Source organism: Schistocerca nitens, chromosome 2, assembly GCF_023898315.1.
Source record: "Schistocerca nitens isolate TAMUIC-IGC-003100 chromosome 2, iqSchNite1.1, whole genome shotgun sequence".
In the NCBI taxonomy this organism is placed as follows: domain Eukaryota; kingdom Metazoa; phylum Arthropoda; class Insecta; order Orthoptera; family Acrididae; genus Schistocerca; species Schistocerca nitens.
In genome coordinates, this window is record NC_064615.1 from 562,865,942 (window position 1) to 562,886,948 (window position 21,007).

Here is a 21,007-nt window from a genome sequence, read left to right on the forward strand (position 1 = left end):
GTCCAAATTCGGTTATTGGTTACAATTACATCTTATTCCTACATTAGGCCTTGACTCTTTTTTTATGAAAAGACCCTTGTTCTTATCACTGCCTTAGGCAGAATAAATACAAACGGCAATTTACAATGATACTAAACTACATAACAATTACCCATACTCGAGCCACGCGGGATTACCCGAGCGGTCTCAGGCGCAGCAGTCATGGACTGTGCGGCTGATCCCGGCGGAGGTTGGAGTCCTCCCTCGGGCATGGGTGTCTGTGTTCGTCCTTAGGATAGTTTAGGTTAAGTAGTGTGTAAGCTTAGGGACTGATGACCTTAGCAGTTAAGTCCCATATGATTTCACACACTTTTTTTTTAACTCGATAGTCAACACCGATCACTGTCATGTGGTGCAGTTGAAAACTGGAAATTGATGTTTTTGGCCAAGCCTCCACAGTGTAATTAGTATATACCCCTGTCCATGTTTAGGTGAAGAAACGAGGAAAAGCTAAGATTTGTTAAATTTCATTCTAGCTAGTATCTCAAGATGCACCCAAAGACTTCTATGTTCTTTCTACAGAGATTGGAAAAAGTATTTGATTTATTTTTCACTTAAATCTTCTGATATATCGGTGTTTCAGAAAGATTCGTCCTGCTTCACAAGACTGCATCGTCCGCATGAATGAGGACAAGAACCTGCCGTGAATTTTAACTTATGCTTCGAAACTAACAGTTAACCTTGGTACCTGTTTAAGCAGCTGGTTCATATAGTGGCCGCTAGCGATCTCCTTGGTGGAGAGAGATCCACCCTCGTTTCCCCACTCACTCACTCGTTCATTACCCATAGAACGTTGAATCGAGACTGCGGTAACACAGAAACAAAAAGCGTTTTGCGTACTGTGTTTCAACATGTGCGATTCAGTTACAAGTGTGCGGAGTGATTTTCGCCCACTGTAAGGCATTCCACGTGATACAGCTGAAAGCATTCGACGATGACAGCAACAGTTTCAAGGGGAAATCCGCATGTAGGCATTGTGCTCGTTTAAGACGTAGGGAACATTATACAAAATTTTGCACGTAGTCCACACAAGTCTACTCGTCGTACCAGTCGAGAAGTCGCCATTCCTCGTACCGAGCGAGGTAGCGCAGTGGTTAGCACACTGGACTCGCATTCGGCAGGACGATGGTTCAAACCAGCGTCCGACCATCCAGATTTAGGTTTTCTCTGATTTCCCTCAATCGCTAAATGACAATTCCAGGATGGTTTCTTCGAAAGGGCACTGCCGATTTCCTTCTCCATCCTTGACGCAATCCGAGGTTGTGCTCTGTCTCGAATGACCTCGCTGTTGACGGAACGTTAAACCTAATCTTCCTTCCCGCCTTTCTTCCTTGCCACTCCTCGTGTGCGGTCTAACGCTCTTGCGGTGACTTACGTTTCAGACAATAGACGGTTCAATTTCTATATGTCCTTCATGTTGGTGATAAAAACCAACGTTTAGAGCTTCGTGAATTTATGTTGGTCGTGGAAACAGAAGATAACCATTTCGTTTCAAGTATAGCGTCCAGTGATGAGGCTAGGAAAATGAACCGCCAGAACGTAAGAATATGGAATCACAGCGGCAAGGTGTCGTAGTTGAGCGCGAGGGACACTCGAATGCTTCAAGTATTATGCTCCGTTTCCCGAGAAAATATTTACGGTCCGTTCTTTTTTTCGGAATAGGTACAGGTACACATCACGTACCTGGATATGTTGGAGATCCGATTTTTTCCACAATTGCGAGAACATACTAGAAACTAATTTTTATTCTTAACAAAGCTGCCTCAACGATAGTTTGGCTTAGGGGCGTACTGATCAGGCATTGGACCATTGGCCTCCAGGGTTGGCTGTTTTCACGGCATGTGATATTTTTTCCGAGCTTTGTAGAAGACCGCGGCTGAGTGCGCCCGCTTACAACAAGTTTGGGTGAACTGCGACGCCGTGTAGGAACATCAGTGAATGGAGTAACTCTAGACACACCCACAACAGTAAGAGACAAAATCATCTTGATGTTTAACGTGCATCTGGAGGTGGACGCAATGGAAATTTGTGAAAGGTAAATGAGAGCTTTGGCTCCAAAAGTAACTTAAAAAAGTACCTCAGGTTTGTATATGCACGCAGGTAAAAAAAAAAAAAATGGCTCTGAGCACTATGGGACTCAACTGCTGAGGTCATTAGTCCCCTAGAACTTAGAACTACTTAAACCTAACTAACCTAAGGACATCACAAACATCCATGCCCGAGGCAGGATTCGAACCTGCGACCGTAGCGGTCTTGCGGTTCCAGACTGCAGCGCCTTTAACGCAGGTAAAAAACATAAGCTTGTAACATCACATGTTTCTTTTGAAAATAAAAACTCTGTAGTTTTTACCTAAGATAAACTTTACTTAAAGTGTCTCTCTTCATTCACGCGGAATCTATAGCCTCGTGAAATAGGACGAATCTCTGTGAAATGCCATATATGAAATGCAATGTTTTGTTCCATTACCACCAGCGGTACGGTAAATAGTTGTGCTGCCGCTTAGGAGCGGCATGTACGGTACTTCCAGTCCACCAGGATTCGTATTGTTTCGATTCTGCCCTCAGCACGAGATCTATAGGAAAGAACGAATACAGTAGTCGGGACTCTAAAACTAGGATATTCGAGAATTGCTGTTTCCCATTTACGAGGGCATGATGAAAATACCCCCGAATTTTTTATGTGAAGACTGTTTAATGCTTTTTAAATAAAAAATACGTAACTAACATTCTACACCTTTATTCTTCATGTATACATCTTTATTTCTCAACGCCCTGGTGACTAAGACATTTCTCCCAGGAAAGTATTAACACACCAATAATAGATGCTAATAACAATTAATTTCCTGTGGTTCAACAGGTTGATGCAACTCTTTCAATTGGGTGGCACTTCGGCGACTTGCGTGCCCCTAAAGTACCACAGTAATCATTCGGAGAAAGTTTAACGTGAAATCCGAGCCACGTGTCGTTCCTGGCGAGTCTTCACATCGTTGAGAGGTGAAGACTAGGTTAAAGGCAGACTGAAAAAGATCAGTGAACCACCTGGGATTCGATGCTATGACGTTTCAGTTTCCAGGCATACCCTTTACCGCGAGACCACCAAACCAGAGAAAGCTGTTAATGATTACGTGCGTCAGAGTAGTTAAGTAGCTATTTCAGAACCTTGAAGAGGGCTCGGTGAACTTGTTACGTCCTCGGTACTCACCGCTCCCTGCTGGTGGCTCGTCTAAGAACTTCTGTGACCGCGCTGACACCACTTCTTTAAAACTGTGCAGTAAAAGTTCCAGAAATAGTGGATATAGACACGTACTACGATAAGCCTAGAGCAGCTTGTAAGAAATCCCGAGCACTAATGTCCAAGGAAGACCAGTCTGTAGCACGAGTTCCAACCTAAAAAAACTGCTGAAGATGTGTCGAAGAAAGCAAGTCCGTAGCGAAGTTCCGCTGACCTAGTTTACAGAGAAGCTATAGTTAACGTTCAAGGATAACACATCACTGGGTGTGCGCTTGAGATCCGGTCCTTTATTTCCAGAACAGAGGAGGTATTCTGCACACGAGATAGTTCATCAGTCGCTTGTACAGTTTTGGAATATGTTTTAAATGCCAGAATTATAGAAGAACGGAGGAATAAAATACTGTGTTGTATGTAAAAAAGTTTGCAACTCCAGAAGAATGTAGCGAAATGCAAGATGACCTGTAGAGGGTTCACAATTAGTGTAGGGCCTGGTAGTTGATAGTCAGCCTAATACTTAAGGTATTCTGCATAAATGGGTGGAGAGATCCCTTGTTGCGTGATTGTACCATTGTCGATTCATCCTTGTCAACAGTATCAACCGTAAAATGTCCCAGAATAACTGTCCACAATGGCTAGAACTTACAGCTAGATGTAGGGAAAGCAGATGTCAGACTGATTCATAGGAGAAGTTTACGGGCGTATAATTCATCCACGAGAGAAGTTCTTCAGCACACAGGCAGTGTTGTTTTATCGCCTGTGTCGGCTGTAGCTGCTTTCTACGCCAGGTTATCAGATCTTCACTAGGCACTTTTTGTTCCCTTAGGCAGCTCTACGCCAGCTTCACTTCTGACCCTTTTATTTGGGACTTGTACTGTAGGCTAGTCTTGCTTGGACATTCCTATTCGAGATTTCTTACAGTCTACGCCGACTGTGATGCTCTACACTGATCATTTTACGTGTATATGTACTATGGAATGCTCATCAACAAGTCTGACACATGTGTTCATTAGCAATTATGATTTCTGTAGTAGTAGTAGCACCCAACTGCTGTATCCGTGCTCTCCTACAGATCTTTCGAGCGAGACACAAACCAAGAAATGCGAGCCCTGCCCTGAAAAAAAAAATAATTTCTTGTACAAGCTCCGCAATATAACAACATATAACAACATGCAACATATTAACGGTACCAGTCAATGTTTCTGTCGTTCCTGGGTTAGATTGTTTACTTGCCGTTTTAAATTGAAAACTGTATCGTGCGTCTAACAACATAGTGCATCAGATTCATCCTTAATGTCAAGAATGGAATAACAGAATGTTAGTCGGGGATATTCACGTCTCTCTCTGCGGCGCTTGTCTCTCCTCGTAAGACCATTTCGACAGCTGCAACTAAGTAGACACTTTCAAGGAACACGCTGGTGCTATATCGGGACACGATGCGTTTCAGTGACCCATGGGACACGCTATTTCACGAATAGACAGCTATGTGGATTCCAATTATTGTCACGTATCAATTCAGTTTGTAAGTTTCTCTAGTATTACGTATACACAGAAGGCCGATACGTCTATACCTAAAAGAAAAAAAAAACTGACGATGCTGTTGCTACATTTGTAATGACGCCAGAACTATTGACACAGCTTTGTGTATGATCTTACAGTGGCCGGGGAATCGACTTTGTAGAAAATGACTCGATGTTGAAAATAGTACATCATGATGTTTCCTACTTATAAGTTTCGTAAAGTGGTGCAGTGCAACAGTGCCTTCGATGTTGCCTTGCTAACGAGTTAGTGAACAGGAAAACACAAATCGGTTTCGTCCCAGACGCTCTCCAACGAAACGGCCCATTCAGAGAGTACAAGAGAAAATATCGGTGAGGTGCTTCGTGAATTTTAATCATGGGTTTAACGTGATTGATCGACAGTCTGAGCTCTCGTAATCCTTTGTCAATCATAGCACGCATCACCTGTGTAGTGTATTAGTGTGTTATGGCTTGACATGGAGGATTTTATATTCTGACGAGAGGACAGGAGACTTTGGAGTGACTGCTCATCCCCTTAGTGTTTATTACACATCAGACATGAACAGGAAATTGCTATTGTTTGCATTCTACACTTTCATCTTTTTTCTCATCATATTAAAATTTTGAAGAATTCATCTAGTACTACTTTGGTTATTAGTTAACGTTTGTGTGCTAGGAGTAATATGTATTCATAATAATATTAATGTGTCTCACATTCAAATGGCCTTAAGCACTATGGGACTTAACATCTGAGGTCATCAGTTCCCTAGACTTAGAACTACTTAAACCTAAGGACACACACATCCATGCCCAAGGCAGGATTCGAACCTGCGACCGTAGCAGCAGCGCGGTTCCGTACTGAAACGCCTAGAACCACTCGGCCACATGGCTGGCAAAATATGTCTCAATGTGAGATTAGAAAAGTGCGCTAAAACCCATCATCGGCATCATAGTAACATTTGCGTAATCCTGTAGTATGGTATTACTTGTAAAATATTGTCACCGACTTCGGACACAAGTTAAACTTACTTAAGTACGAAAAAAAGGAAAGTTGAAGTATAGGGTCTTGCTGTTTACAAGGAGACTGGTGGTCGGAAACGACGAGGCTAGAGGAAGGAAATCGCCGGTGTCCTCTTCAAGGGAAACATCCCGACATTCACCTTAAACGATTTAAATGATTTAGGGAAATCCAGTAAACCTCACTTTGGATGGACTGGCAAGTACTTGAAGCCCGTACGTTAACCACTTCATTGGGTGTCATTAAGTATAAACAACGAAATCAGTATTATGAATTCCACTTATTTCCAGGAATATGCTTAACCATAGGAAAACCTCCTTTGTATGAAGACAAGAAGCATCATGCGTGCATCTATAAGGACTACACGTGAAACCATGCTTCCTCCACCTCCCTCTGTTTCCATCAAGCCATGCAGCAGAAATTCTTGACGTTTCCCTCATGACAGCCCACTGGATTTATGCATAATTGGATAGTTGCAATGGCGTTTGTAACACCACCATCTACATAACTTCACTTGTCTCTGGGCAGTCTACAAGACCTTGTGCATCGGCGTTTGGTTTTGAGTAAAGTGATAAATTGTAATGTCAGACGAGGGGTTGTAATTTAGGTAGTCCAAACAGATGATAACGAGTCATGAAGACATGGATTTTCATAGACTATATATGATTTGACGATCCATTGGCTACAGCTCGATCAAACTTCTGAAGACCCCAGAAATGATATTTCGGCAGTCTTTCGTGAAATGTCTGCTTAAAGATTTCAAAGAAAAATTTCAACTGAAGAACTGTTTGTGCACAGGAACATCGATTTTACCGACTGTCAAGTATCACTTTCACCGTTTCAACAATAGCAAACTTTGAGTTCCTTTGTACCGTCTCGGATTGCATCCCACAATACCTGAGTCTCAAAAGGTGTGTCTTGAGTATTGGAAGGACGAAGAGCCTGTAACCTCCCCCTCACTTATCGACCTTAATGACAGTGAAAAATTAAACCGCGTGTACCTAATGGGAAATTTGGGAAAGCAATCGTCACCGAAGTTAATCTGTCGGTAAAGAGGGAGGAAAAGGTTACATCTAAATGAAAGGAAAAATGCAAATGAAACTGGTGGAAATTAATTTTGAAAAGGGGTAAAGTTAATAAAGAAGGTAAATGTGCGGCCGTTACGTCAACAATTAACTAGCGGTAATTAGATATTTGAGATTTGGGGGAAATCACGGTCGCCAGTCCTAAGGACATTTACTATAGTAACTGAAAAAGAAAGGTTATTACACATATAATTAGCACTAGAAGCGTGGCAACTGAAGGTTGACACGTGTAGTGTGAAAACTGAAAGTTTGTCAGAAGTAATAAATTTCGCTACACTCTGACTTAATTTAGCAAAAGAATTAGTAAAACCGGAAAATCGAAAGTTAATTTAGTGACTGAAGTTAATAGTGAGCTTTCTTTCTGAAGCACATCGAAATCCAGCAGAATACGGTTAGTCTTGGACTACCTCAACAATCATTTCAAAAGTAACTTGACTCTACGCAATTTAGAAACAAGAGATTTAACTTTGAACTTGAATTAAATGATTCTGAATAATTAACAATAGTAAAATTTAGTACGTACCAAGCTGAGCTGCAGTCACAGGTAAGCTAAAATATGCTAACAAAACTCGCACTCTTAATTTGTGCTTGTGTAATCTAACTATTGTAGCCAGCTATGAATGCTTTAACTGCACTTTGAAACTAAAGTAATGAAATGCAATGATAGTACTTTAATGCTGGCGTCTGAATTTCAACGACACTCGGGTTCATTTCGGAAAAGGAAGGGACCCTGCTTGGTAATGCAATTGGGACAATGAGCAACAAAGGTTCATGCTAAGTTGCTGTAATTTTGCGAGGCAAATGGAACAATTTGAAAAGCTGAGGTCTGCCATACAGTTCTGAAACTTTACGTGCTTTTAGTCTTCCTTGTTAGTTGATTGAAGGTTTGAAGCCGTCGATCGAGGAGGTGGAGACAGTCACTCATTGTCGGCCGTCGCTGTTGCAGAAGCTGGATGTTGGCGCGCCTTCTTCTCGACACGGTCACCAGGCGAAACGGGCTCTTGATGTGCGCCAGCTAATGCTTCCCGTCCGCGACACCATGTCAGAAACTATCATCGCAAGTCGAGCGCAATTACATGCTGCTAAACCCCGAAAGCGCGGCAACTCGCGGGAGCGTCACACCACACACCTGCTCCACTCGCTACTCCAGCCAGACTCCAACTGCCCTGCCCGCGCTCCACGCGGCAGAGTTAACACTACCAAAGATCCTACACACTTTGATTCTTCACACGACCTATCGATGTAATCGTTCGATAGCAGTTTTCCCTAGGCAAGACCCAGCGTAAAAATACAAATAATATTTACGAAACAAACCAATTATACATCGACATAAATGCATAAATATATATATATATATATATATATATATATATATATATATATATATATTACATATATATATATACAAATAGTAAAACAATTACAATATATAAAGGGACAGAAATGTCATATATTCAGGTAACAAAATAAGGAAAAAACTTACAGTACAATAGATGGAAATAGGAGGATATGCATTTCCGGCGTTACACGTGCCCCACATTGTCTGAGGATGTTCGTGTAACGTAAACAGACTCAGAAAATGTCCAAAAAAAGAAACAGCGGAAATGCATATGCTCAAAACATCAACAAAATTTAGCATTCGCCTAATTAACCATAAACCAATTTTTTGACGATAATAATTGAGTGGAGACACTCCTAATCTTATTCCACTCTGTCATCTTGATCAAAATAAAACAGGTTGACAACATATTAAAATTCATAGAAAGCATAGAAAATGGTTTAGCTATTCTAAAAATCTTTACAATTCGTAACACTATAAGAAATGGAATACTATTTGCAAAATTAATTAGAGTACATGGTCATAAAAACAGGTAGATCAAAATACGCAAATTAATTATTAATTACATAGAATACACATTTTATATAACCTTTTCATAATTATTATCTCGTCATGAGAGTCCACTTAACGCTAAACAAGAAAATAATATACAGTAGATCGACAAAAACATAAATATTGACAGCAGAATTCTTTCACATCAGCTGTCCGGGAAGAAAAACAACTCCGCCTTCCGTACTCGCAAGTACAAAGAATGCCGACAGCGGCACAAGAGCCGACAGCGACCCAAGAGCCGATAGCGGCTCCACCTTGCCAGTATTGTTGCGCCCGCCTGTGCGGCACGCTTGATCTCACTCGCCTGTGTAGCGGCATTTCCAGAACGTCCGTTTCACTGAATTCTTTAGGAAAACTCACTCCCGAGTAATCTCAAGGAGTCCCTTAATACTATCACAGTGGATAACTCAACACTGTCCATCATCACAAGCATGTACTAGCCTGAAACTTAAAACAGCGTCTAAGTACATCGGCAATGACTAGTAAAACACACATTCATGAAATCTGACAGCTAGTTACAAAAGCATATTTACATTCCTTAATCTACTGTGACTCAGCTGAAAACTTAAACTAGCAGCTTGGATTTCTCAATTGGTTAAAACGTCTAATCAAAAATTAATTACTTGTTAATTACAAGTTCTTTAATGACCTCTAGGTCAGGCAAAAGCATCGCAACATGGCACATCCTTAAATCTTACACTCTATATTACATACTGTACAAATTACCCATTCTGTGGTATTAATCAATCCTAGGTTGGTACAATTTCAAGTCTACAATATTCCGTATACCTAATCGTTTTCCAGAGCTTGGACACTCTAAGCAATAAGCATTTGTGTGAGGTATACCAATGACTTTATATGGTCCATTATAAACAAACTTAAATTTAGAGATTTCATTGTCTATCTCGCTCGATTTCTCATGAGCTTTTACAAGTACTAAGTCTCCGATTGCAAACTTAGCAAAACGCGCTTTAGCGTCATGACGACGTATGCGAGCATCAGCTTTTAGCTTCATTACTTCTCGCAAACGATCTTTTTTCACACCAATACTAATGTTAATCCGTGGAGGGAATTTGATTATCTCCTCCAATTGTTTGTCAATGCTGAGATTCCTCACGTTACAGCAGTTCAAATTCATTCCTGCATCAATGTCATCCGGCCAGTTAACAATGTGTACAGGCTGGTATTGCCTATGCACACCGTCTCCTGCCTCGTCAAAACTAACTACTATTGTTTTATCTGGTGACGTACATGTCAAAGTTTTGCTTTCGCAATTAATGACTGCACGGTACTTTAATAGCCAATCTAACCCAATAATTACTTCCGTAGTTAAGTCTGGCACGACGACAAACTCTTGCTCAAATCGTGCCCCACATATCTCGAAGTTGACAAAAATCTGTTTTGTGACCGGTTTACTGGCCTTCCCAGTAGCACCGATAATTTTCACTCCTGTTACTGGCATAACTACGATACCAGGTCTGTCTTTCAGTAACTCAAATATTTTCCCAGATACAGCACTCAATTCTGCACCGGTGTCAATCAACACGTTTAGTTGTAGGTCGTGCATATTAACAGACACTACTATCTGTCTACACTTGTCCTCGACTGTTTCTTTATTTTCCCACAATAAATCCTCGTCTATATCCAGGTCATTCCAGAAAAAACCATCCGGCTTTGATCCTAAAACCGGCTTATCTGGCGGCTTTTTCATTCTCTGTTCACATACAGTTTTAATTTCAACACGTTTGTCCTGAGGCTTAGTCTGTAGCTTCGCCTCCAATACCGAAACCTTATCCTGTAACTCGTCAACTAGTGAGTGTTGCTTTGCTATCAATTCACTAATTGTCACCTTCGTTGATTCCTCTTTAATCAGATTGATCTCATCTGCCAATCTACCTGGAGAAATGTGCCCAGTAGTATCTGCAATTACTTCCTCTAGATCTGCGCAACCCACACTGTTATCTTCTGACCGTATAATGTCAGCTCTAACCTCATACACACTGTAATCTACGTGGTTTTCTACCAATCGTGTCCGGCTATCACTAAAATTTTCGCAATCTTTCTCCTTAATACTTTCGCAATGTTTAAACTGGAGGTTTGCGTCGGATGGGTCGGCTACTTCTACCACTGAAACTTTCGGTAAGGTCTGCCGGTTAGGGCCAGAACTTTCCGTTACTACTTCAACATCCAACTCTTGCGGGACGAAACACGACCAATCTTGCTCGTGCTCCCCATTAACATCAACTATTTCTAGTAAAGTCTGCCGGTTAGGGCCAGAACTTTCTATCATTTCACAAATACTATCTTCCTGTGGGACGAAACGCGGCAAATCCTGCCCGCGCTCCCCATAAACACTTCTCCCATACAGGCCCCTATAATCTCTTAGTTCGTCGTATAAGCGACCGAACTGCCTTAACCAGACCTCATCCCTCTCTGCATCCCCTCGCTCGATGACGGACGTTTTATCCGACATCTGATCTTGTCTCAACACTTGCGAATCACTCTTAAACTCAATCTCCAGTTCCGCTGTGGGTATGACAGCTGCCACTTTATAATCGATTTCCGGAACACTACTTAAATTGTTCTCACTGACAGTGAATGTATTTTCTACTGCCGTGTCTACAGCTGATCTACTACTAGTGGGCGCACTCCTTTCTCCTAACACTGGCACACTCTCCCGCCGTTGATTATTCCATACGGAATTCTCATAACGACTACACCTCGGTTTTCTACTGTTATTGGGCCGCCAAAATTTCTCCACGCCCAGTCGGCCCCTCACCGGCGCGGCTAATGGTTTACCCTGGTTCGTCCCAGCAGATACGCTCCCCGGATGCTGCTGAGGCGGCTGATCACATACTCTGGCGTTATTACTATTCTGCGAAGCCCGTATCACGCTAGTATGATACTGGTTTCCGTCATTCCTGTTATTGTTTGCATTGTATCGATTGCCATTACGGCCCGAACCACTATTGTTACTGCTGCCAAGATTGCGGTATGGATTATTCCCATAGTTATGATTGTTGTGGTTGCTGTGGTACCCGTTGTTGTTACCACGACCTCTACCAGTATCGCGATTATTGCGCCAATTGTCCTCGTCCTCAACTCTTTCCAGGAAATCATTGATTGTCCTGTAATTGCTTCCTACGTAGCGTTTTGTATCATCTGGAAGCTTCTTGTAGAGTTCCCAGACTATTTCGGATTCCGAGCGGCGATCACGCAAATATTCCATCTTGCGGATCCAGCCCTCACAATACTCCTTCATCGAGCCGCGCGAATTCGCATCGAAAGGCCTCGATACGACAAATTCGCGCCAGACACTTTGCTGTTTTTGCTCTGACCAATATTCCGCCAGAAACAAATTTTTAAACTCATCAAAAGTCAGGTTCCTAATGTTAAGATTTAAGCCCCAACGCTTGGCATCACCAGCCAACACATCAATAACCGCATTAATTTTTTTCTCATTAGTCCATGATCTGGGTAAAACTCTTTCACAATTTTTAATGAAATCCGTCGCGTGTATACCGCCTTTTTTCAAGGGGTCGAACCGCTCCTCTTTCGTCAACAATTCCGAACTATGTGCACAGATTGGCACATAGCTCTGTTTTTCGTCAAGTTTCTTTTCTAATTCCGACACTCTCGTAATCACTTGGCAAGTGGTTGTCGCAAGCGTTTCCACTTCCCTCTTTTTCTCTTCGCAGGTATTAGCCTGCTTCCTCACTTTGGTATCTACTTCGGATACTAAAACCTTTAAAGTTTCCACCTTCTGTTGATCGTCTTTTCTCACTAATTGAATTTGTTCCGTCACCTTATTCTCGATGATCGGAGCAACTGCGTCTCCTACACTTTTCTCGATTCTGCTAATTTCGGAATTAAAACGCGTATTTATGCTCGCAATTTCCGCCTGAACGCCTATCATTTCCTGTTTAAGATTACCGATTTCGGTATTAATCACAACAATATCTTCTTTGATTTTATCAACTTTTGTGTTAACAACTCCAACATTGTTGTTAACAACATTAATAGCTTTGTTCTGATTGTCTAGCTTCCTGTCAATTTTTTCAGACTGAGCTTCTTGCTTGGCAGCCTGAGCTTTAATTTCTGCCGATTGAGTTTCTATCTTGCTAGACTGAGCCTTGATTTCGTTAATCAAAACATTCAATAAATCAGTTAAATTCCCGGAAACTACCGGTTTTACTTCCGTAGCGGCTTCCTCTTTAATTGTCCCCCCCGTATTCGTCATCAAGGGATTCCGATTTGATTTTCACTTCCGATTCCGAAACATTTTCTAATGTTTGGAATTCCATTTCTGCTCTTTGTTGCGTCTCGGCGGTCGCGTCTTTCATGCTAGCCGCCTGTCCCTGAACAATGGGTACCGCGGTGCGCGTTTCCCACTGTTCGACCGATTGTTCCGTATCCAAGTCTACCAAATTTTGGTAATTGTTGCCTTCACTCATTTTAATAATTTTCAATATATATAACAAATCTCAAATCTAATTAGGATTCCTCTCACTACTTAATCTCGCTGACGTAACTATCTGTTCGTAACCAATACTTTGTTACGACATTTGCACCAAACAAAATTCGTGTCCAGAACAACCTCAAATTTGAAGATTGTCCTGTCACCAGGTCGCCACGTGTAACCTCCCCCTCACTTATCGACCTTAATGACAGTGAAAAATTAAACCGCGTGTACCTAATGGGAAATTTGGGAAAGCAATCGTCACCGAAGTTAATCTGTCGGTAAAGAGGGAGGAAAGGGTTACATCTAAATGAAAGGAAAAATGCAAATGAAACTGGTGGAAATTAATTTTGAAAAGGGGTAAAGTTAATAAAGAAGGTAAATGTGCGGCCGTTACGTCAACAATTAACTAGCGGTAATTAGATATTTGAGATTTGGGGGAAATCACGGTCGCCAGTCCTAAGGACATTTACTATAGTAACTGAAAAAGAAAGGTTATTACACATATAATTAGCACTAGAAGCGTGGCAACTGAAGGTTGACACGTGTAGTGTGAAAACTGAAAGTTTGTCAGAAGTAATAAATTTCGCTACACTCTGACTTAATTTAGCAAAAGAATTAGTAAAACCGGAAAATCGAAAGTTAATTTAGTGACTGAAGTTAATAGTGAGCTTTCTTTCTGAAGCACATCGAAATCCAGCAGAATACGGTTAGTCTTGGACTACCTCAACAATCATTTCAAAAGTAACTTGACTCTACGCAATTTAGAAACAAGAGATTTAACTTTGAACTTGAATTAAATGATTCTGAATAATTAACAATAGTAAAATTTAGTACGTACCAAGCTGAGCTGCAGTCACAGGTAAGCTAAAATATGCTAACAAAACTCGCACTCTTAATTTGTGCTTGTGTAATCTAACTATTGTAGCCAGCTATGAATGCTTTAACTGCACTTTGAAACTAAAGTAATGAAATGCAATGATAGTACTTTAATGCTGGCGTCTGAATTTCAACGACACTCGGGTTCATTTCGGAAAAGGAAGGGACCCTGCTTGGTAATGCAATTGGGACAATGAGCAACAAAGGTTCATGCTAAGTTGCTGTAATTTTGCGAGGCAAATGGAACAATTTGAAAAGCTGAGGTCTGCCATACAGTTCTGAAACTTTACGTGCTTTTAGTCTTCCTTGTTAGTTGATTGAAGGTTTGAAGCCGTCGATCGAGGAGGTGGAGACAGTCACTCATTGTCGGCCGTCGCTGTTGCAGAAGCTGGATGTTGGCGCGCCTTCTTCTCGACACGGTCACCAGGCGAAACGGGCTCTTGATGTGCGCCAGCTAATGCTTCCCGTCCGCGACACCATGTCAGAAACTATCATCGCAAGTCGAGCGCAATTACATGCTGCTAAACCCCGAAAGCGCGGCAACTCGCGGGAGCGTCACACCACACACCTGCTCCACTCGCTACTCCAGCCAGACTCCAACTGCCCTGCCCGCGCTCCACGCGGCAGAGTTAACACTACCAAAGATCCTACACACTTTGATTCTTCACACGACCTATCGATGTAATCGTTCGATAGCAGTTTTCCCTAGGCAAGACCCAGCGTAAAAATACAAATAATATTTACGAAACAAACCAATTATACATCGACATAAATGCATATATATATATATATATATATATATATATATATATATATATATATATATATATATATATATATACAAATAGTAGAACAATTACAATATATAAAGGGACAGAAATGTCATATTCAGGTAACAAAATAAGGAAAAAACTTACAGTACAATAGATGGAAATAGGAGGATATGCATTTCCGGCGTTACAAGCCGTGGGTGGACGTTTTTTAACACATGGATTGAGTACCGTGCTGCGTCACAGGCCAGTGAAACGCAGCCCATGTGTTCAGTCGCGAGCTCCACCCAGCCTCGGGTGTGGGTGGCTGCTTCTCGGAAAAACTCAGTGCCGCAACGTTGCAGTCTCTCTCATCCGGTACGTATCCAAGAGAACTCTAAGCGGTGCCAGAGATCTCTGCGCCATCAGCTTCTCCCACGCACGTTTTTACTACCTTACTATCAGGTGTGGCTAGTATTTACCAGCAGTAGTGTCATATATTCAGTTTTGATAACTTGCTTGAGTTAAAATTTTCTGGCCCTTTATTATAATTATTGATTTTTCTTAATGGTATAAATGCTTGCACACGCTGCATACGCCCATAAGAAATTATTTTCAGCATATCGTATATGTGTTGCAACAATGTATTAAATCATATACACTACATGATCAAAAATATTCGGACACCCCTATGTAATGAGGAACTGATCACCAGATGCCACGAGAAGCTGATCCGCCAATATGAAAAGGAGACTGAGAATAACTGTGTTGTCGGAGGAGAAACAATAATAGTAGAATATTACGAAATTTCTTAAAACGTAAAAAATCTTTTTTGGAAAAATGTTTTAAACGCCTAGGTCGCATACATAAATATAAATCAATATAGAATGACTAGAGTAGTTTTAGTTGTTAATGCGTACAAGCACAAAAACCGAAAATCATCTTAGAAAAACTTTTTCTACATAGCAATCTTCAAACTTGAAGTGCAATTACAATGGTAATAATAACCTATTCATAGTAAAAAATTTTGCCATGAATTTCTTTCTTTGTCCTTGTTCGCAAATCTGAAGATGGTTATATTGACTACTGAAACTAGTCTAGTCATACTTTAATTTTTAGTATGAACGCGATCTAGACAGTTAAAAGGTTTTTGGAAAAAGCTCTTTACATTTTAACAAAGAATTCATTGACTTCGAACGTGGACTAGTAATTGGATGTCACCTTCGTAAGGGATCCATCAGGGATATTGCGTCCCTTGTAAAGCTGCCCAGCTTGACCGTTGATGACGTGACTGTGAAGTGGAAGCGCGAAGGAACAGCCACAGCGAAACCAGACCAAGTACAACTCATATACTGACGGACAGGGACCGTTGAGCACTGAAAGCCGGCCGAAGTGGCCGTGCGGTTAAAGGCGCTGCAGTCTGGAACCGCAGGACCGCTACGGTCGCAGGTTCGAATCCTGCCTCGGGCATGGATGTTTGTGATGTCCTTAGGTTAGTTAGGTTTAACTAGTTCTAAGTTCTAGGGGACTAATGACCTCAGCAGTTGAGTCCCATAGTGCTCAGAGCCATTTGAACCATTTTTTGAGCATTGAAGGAGGATATCTGTAAAAAGTGGAATGAAGTCAACGGTAGGAATCACTCGTGAATTGCAAAATGCTACCAGCTGACGCAATGACTGTGCACAGGAAGTAAAAACGAAGCAGTATACCATGGTCGAACAGTCATAAGACAAACATTTGTGTAATCAGTGATAAGCATCGATTGAGGTGGTGTAAAGAGTGACGGTACTGGACAGTGGATGACTGGAAACGAGTGGTTTTTAGTGATGGATCACGTTACACTCTGTGGTAATCCGATGGAAGTGTTTGGCTTTGACGAATGCCTGGAGCACCTTGTCTGGCATCATGTGTGGCTCCAACAGTGAAATACAGAGTAGGTGGTATTGAGATATGGGGATGTTTCTCGAGGTTATTGTGTGGTTCACTTACTGCACAAGATTGTGCAGTGCCAACTGTAGAGGAACTGTTCGGAGACGATAATTGTGTGAGTGACAATGCACCCTCTCATGAAGCAGCATCTGTGAGGCGATATTTTGTGGTCAATAAGGTTCCTGAAATGACTGGCCTGCCAAGAGTCCCAACCTGAACCAATGGGACACCTCTCGGATGGGTTAGAATGTTGGCTTCGCTCCAGACCCCAGCATGCAACGAGACTACCGTCTCGGATTTAGGATCTTGAGGAAGAATTGGGTTCCTTTCCTCCAGAGACATTAAAATACCTTACTGAAAGTGTCCCCATTAGAGTTCAAGCCATCATAAAGGCGAAGGATATACATACTCTATATTAAAGTACATTAATAAGTGTCCGGATACTTCTGGTCGGGTGGTGTATAACTTATTGCAACAGATCATTTCGTGGTAGCACATGTGTATTCGTGCTGCAGCTATTGTGTGGGCCAAGGTTAGTTTCTGGGATCAGGGGGAAGGAAGCTTTTGCACTATACAGAGTGACTGGACCTGTTTTCCCTTAATTCCCCTGAATGCTGTTTTCAAGGGCAAGTGATTTCCAAGGATGGCAGGTGATTTCAACACCTGTTGGAAAAAAACTTTGGAGAGCCCTGGCAGGAAGCAGCTCTTTGCAGAGTGCTATTACTGGGAGATAGAAATGGCCTATTAAAATATAAGCATTCTGTTCCTGAGTATGAATGAACAAAAGGCCTGACTTATGCAGTAATTTTGTAGATCTTGCAAAAACGGAAGTAGGTCGGCAGCCCATGTGGAATGCAGGGAGGCAAATTCTGTGCACTCTGGGAAGAGGGTGTTGTTGCAGAGTGTATTTCGAAAGACAATAATCCGCGATATTCTGTGATCAATAAAGTTGTTCCGCCCATGCGGAAAGCCTCGGAAGAATTCGCAATTGCCTTCCATTGAGCGGGCATGGAAACGGGGTTAGTCATTTGGCTGCTTGCGAACGATGCAGTTGTAGCGCACGTACGCATACTCGGTATCAAGAGGCCGTACAGCAGGGTGTGGTGCCATTGTCCAGCTGGAGGTGTTATTCAGCGAATGAAGCGGACTTAGAGAGGGATCATAGAAGGCAGTAAATTCCGTTTGTTCCAGTTGAAATCGGCTGGTACCCTAATTTGTTTATGAACGATATTTTTTTGGGGAGGGGGGAAGGGGGGAGGGAGCGCGGAGGGGGCCGTAACTAGATAGACTATTTCCGTGGCAACGAAATCTTCCAGGCATGATCTCATTTCCCCTTCCCCATCATTCGTGATTTGTATCAGCAGAGCAGAAACACTATTTATTATGGCAGTATAAACACTTACAACACACTTTTCAGTAACATGTGACTTTAGATGACAAGACAGTCACTAAATGAAGCCTTATTTTATCTGTCCAGGGATCGACTCTGTCTTACACTATAACGAAGTATTGAGTATAGTTAACTCTATCTGCTGCGTTATCGCGTCTCATGAGTAGGTGAACATCTTCGGTAAACCACAAAGCAAATATCAGCAATTTGTCAACTATTGACGCAATTGTTGTCGCCTGTTCGTCCGTGAAACATTTTGAGGGCAGTCATGCTGCCTCAACCACACGTAGAATTGGGGGCTGTCCTGTCTTTAGGCTTGTGTGGCTGCTCTATACGAGGAATGCACGTCTTACAACGATTACAAAGATTATATAAACGCGTAGGGTCTGTTTTTTCGGACATATACTAAAGAATAGACACCACGCAGAATCCGCAGCTGTGAAGCATTATACGTAAAACGTAAATTGAAGGGGATCACTGCTGTCAGCTGCGACGGGACATTACGCGGAATCAGCGGCGACGAGCCAAAATGTATAGCGGACCAAATTCGAAGCTGGGCTCTCCTTCTTATGAGGCAGATGCGTCAACCACTGCGTCATCCGGGACACAACATTATTGCACCTCTACGGACTATCTCGGCTTGCCCCACGGCCGATCCACATTCTCATGGTGGCGGATAGGACTGCGGATACATGGCGCAAGGTGGGAATGTGGATCAGCGCTGAGGCGTGCCAAATAGTCCGTAAAGGTAGGCTAACGCCGGGTTCCGCATAGCGCAGTGTTTAACGCACCTGACAAGTAAGCAAGAGAACCCAGGCTCGAATCCAGTGAGGTGTAAGTTTTCGCTCGTCTCCGGTGATTCCGCGTAATGTCCCGCTGCAGCTGACAGCAGTGATACCGTTCAATTTAGATATAAGATTACAATGATGGTGGCGGAAATGTCGTATAAATTGAAAATTGCGTCCCCGTTCTGAATCAGAGTCAAGGAGCGCATGTGCAATACTCGTTATAAAATAATTATTTGATAATACGAGACGAGCAAGTGAACGCTCGTTCTTTCCTCTGAACTCTTAACATAACTACTCCTTGAGTTTGGCCACTGTGTACAACAAGCTCAAGTGTGCGCTTATACTTATTATTAGTGGGTCGCATAACCATGAAAAAATTGTAGGGCGATGTAAAGGATCTTCGGGTCTAAGTCAAAATAGATTAACAGATATTTCGTTCCTCTAATGAATACCAACAATCAGAATAAAAATTAGCAGTGAGTTCTCTAAAACTGAAATTAAATTACAAAATGATGCTAACTCTGTGGGAAGGTACCAAAAGCGTGGAGGACGTTAGGGAGAAAGGGCAACAGGACCTACTCATCTGAGCTGCTCACGAAATCAAAGTGAACGACACAACAAGATGCCACAAATTATAACCAAATCAAGCAGCCCACGTTGTTTGGCAAAGAATGTAAGTAATAAGCTGATTAGAATATGGATCGTGTTACCACGATTGCAAAGCTTCCTCTTCCTCAAAATCAGCAAACCTTGTGCCCAGCAGCAACAAACAGTGGCCGGGAGACAAGTGACCTTCAAAGCAGGCAGCGACTGAATGACGACGAAAGACAAATCCCTCTCCATAGCTTTCTACTTTCAAAGAAAGCTCTATATGGAGGGGAAGACTTAATGCTATTGCCATTGTGACAGACGAGGGTATCGCCTATTTTATGAGAATGCTGCAGAAGTTTCCCAGTCTTGGCATACAAAACGTACCTTAAGAAACTGATACTGGGGTGGAGCAGAGTTCCATCGATTGTTCGGCTGCTTTACGCCAGTCACAGTGGCAGGTCATCTCAATTTGCCTTGCTACTCCCAATTTTGGAGCGAAAGCAGGGGAACTTCCGATGTTGGTCAGGCGGCCGCTTGGCGTCTCGTCCTTTTATGTCTAAAAAGAATAAGCAAAAACGTCACGCTCAGTTGTGCTCTGTGGTTGTCAGTGGTGATGCGGCGCCTTCCACTCAGGGCTAGGAAAGGTGAGAAGCCCTGTTGACAAAAGCACGGAGCCCGCCGCAGCCTTTTCACCAAAGCTGCCCGTCTCCCAGTGGCCATCAGCCCTTCCTAATGGGATTCACTGACCACTTCCTCCCGACAAAGACGACCCAGAGATCACGTCAGGAAGAAGCCTACCCATTCAGAAAAAGGCACAGCCTCATTCCTGGCAAATGTGCTAAGTGTACTTTAAATAAAATTAACCATGAAATGGTAGCAAAAACCAATGTCCAGCTATATGACAGTAACGTAATATCACTTCTTCATCCTTTTTTCGAAATGGATAAAACTTCTCGGACAGTAATCCTGCTTCATCATTGTTAAAACATCCCAGAAATTAATTAACTCAACCAACCACTGGAACAAGAAAACGGACCTTAACAGTGTTTCATCAGGATTATTGAGAAAAAGAAAGCAAGGCGTGATACTGTGTTTGATCTATAACAGCATCACCATTTGAGAATAAATACGGTACCTCAAGTTTGTACATAAATACAATACATTAGTAAAATCAAAATACAATGTCAGTAGTTTCTGTTCCATGCAATCTGAATCTGATATTCTTAACATTATCTATTAGCCTGGGTACACATTGCAGGTTTGATCCTTAAGTGACTTAATTAATCAAAATTTTCTTGTGTTACACAAAGAAAAATATATGTACAAAATGCATATTTCTTGGACTTTCGTCCCAAAATTTCAACTTATGACAGTAGTACTACAACAAATCGATACCTAAATGTTTATCCACTCCAGGATGTACTCAACTGCAGTAATAAA